The 2065-nt window shown below is 35.4% G+C and overlaps 1 long non-coding RNA gene across 2 annotated transcripts; it reads left to right on the forward strand.

Moving 5' to 3' along the window:
• Positions 1 to 980: 980 nt before the first annotated feature.
• Positions 981 to 2027, forward strand: LOC113475709. Of its 2 annotated transcripts, none has more exons than XR_003397476.1 (3): positions 981 to 1159; positions 1213 to 1336; positions 1922 to 2027. It is a non-coding gene; the product is annotated as an uncharacterized LOC113475709 (long non-coding RNA). The 2 variants fall into 2 exon arrangements; XR_003397475.1 differs by having other exon boundaries at positions 995 to 1163.
• Positions 2028 to 2065: the final 38 nt, after the last annotated feature.

Here is a 2065-nt window from a genome sequence, read left to right on the forward strand (position 1 = left end):
TTGTCTGGTTTGTCCGAATTGTCAGTCATATAGCAGGGTGGGGGAAGATGGGACACTTTTAACACATAATATCCAGATATCCTGAGCGTGTTTAAAACAATTAACAACGGTCTATGAGAGTTATGATGACATAGTTTCATATTTCTTTGATTGTTCTTTCTTTACTGCTAAATGGGACAAGAAAATAGAGTTAAAATGTGTCCCATCTTTCCCTATCCTACTGTATATACACTAATTAAAGACATCCCAACAGTCGTGGGTTCATAGACGTCGTACATGGAACGAGTAAGTATTATATATAGTAGGGTAAATTACTGTAAAAGTTACAAAACGTAAGCTGGCACGAGGCGTGTATGAAACCCGCTACCCGTTTCCCCACTACAAGGAGGATAAATAAATCTCGTTTATTTATTTATTACACAATATAACAACAATCTGTTAAAATCGGTAGCATCATACCTAAATGATATCGGTTTCGAAATTGGTTTCCATCACCATTGCGGGCGTATGTGTTCTTGGACGAAGCACTTTTAGCAATAAATAAAACAAACGTCTCCAGATAATTACGGTACCCGTAAAGTTGCATACGTGTAAACGGCGCGAGGTGTGTGGCTTTCCGAATGCATTTATTCTTGCATGGCGGGGTAAGTGCAATTTACATTTCACAGCAGTAATTTGAGATCTCCAAAAATCGCGCGTGGAAAAAATCAAACGCTTTTACGGGAAGTTAACAAAACGATTTTTGATCACGTTGCATGAAGAGGGAGCAGATAAATTCTTCTCCTCAACCATTCTCCAGGATGCTGGTTGCAGGATGTATGTTTGAAAAGATAATTTAATTATGCTCTTATAATTCATCCTCGCAGTAAAGGAACTGTTGTCTTTTTCCGGAAGCAATTAAAACTTTTCCTGCAGAAGGACCAATCACGAAGCATGAAGAAAGTGATTATACTGCAGCTGGCGCATAAAAAAACTGTTGTACTTATAATAAACTAAAAACAACAAGCTTTTTCTATAACGGGGGAAAAACAGGCTGTCAGATGAACTGTGTCTCTCTTTAAACAAAATAACTCGGAAGTTATTAACGCGCAGGAAACAGAAAATGTTCATATAAGGCGAGAAATTCAGCATGATACTATTTTTTTCCGCAGTACCAAAAGTAAGTACGTCGTGTATGAATGTGATTGAATTACTTAACGTCTGTTTCTGCAGATGAACAAGTCGGCGCTTCTTCTCCTGCTTTTCATCGGACTCCTCGTCATCACCGAAACTACTGATGCGTATTATCACTGGTCATTGATTCGTCGTCGTCGCCGCTGGAACGAACAGAAACAAGGTAAGTGCTAGAATAGGATTTTATAAACGGAACGTTCTGGTATCTACTGACTTGCCATGCCCCAATACTATTACTAACCTAAAAGGACAAATATAGTAGGATAGTATGTAAACGATTAAAATGTATTTTGCCAATCATAAACGATTGAAATGTATTTTGCCAAACATAAACGATTGAAATGTATTTTGCCAAACATAAACGATTGAAATGTATTTTCCCAAACATAAACGATTGAAAAGTATTTTGCCGTAAAATTTTACATCATTTACAATTAGTCCAGTTTATGATATTTTATTTTTTATTGATTTGGTGAAGAAAAAATGACTTCCTAATCGTATTTTATAACCATGTATTTGTTAAATATAACAAACACAATTAAGGTGAGACGGTCAATATTTTCATTCTCTTTTATCGGCCCAATTGGTATTAAACGAACATATTTATAGAATTATAATATCCTCACGACTCTAAATGAGCATTGTCTTAATTGTTAAAACAACGATTGAAAAAAATATGATCATTTTTGCTAACGTTACCAATCTTTTCACACAGCAGTACTTATATTTGATTGCATTTTTGTTACAGATGCGGAATTCAAGGAAATAGAAGAAAGCGATGAGAAAATGACATCACTTCTTGAATAAACCAGTAAAAATTGGATGGTTTTAATAAATTGAACAACGGCATAACATGTACTATAATTCATTGCCTATCGACAGCACTTGTTGG

Source organism: Ciona intestinalis, unplaced genomic scaffold, assembly GCF_000224145.3.
Source record: "Ciona intestinalis unplaced genomic scaffold, KH HT001184.1, whole genome shotgun sequence".
NCBI classification, from domain to species: domain Eukaryota; kingdom Metazoa; phylum Chordata; class Ascidiacea; order Phlebobranchia; family Cionidae; genus Ciona; species Ciona intestinalis.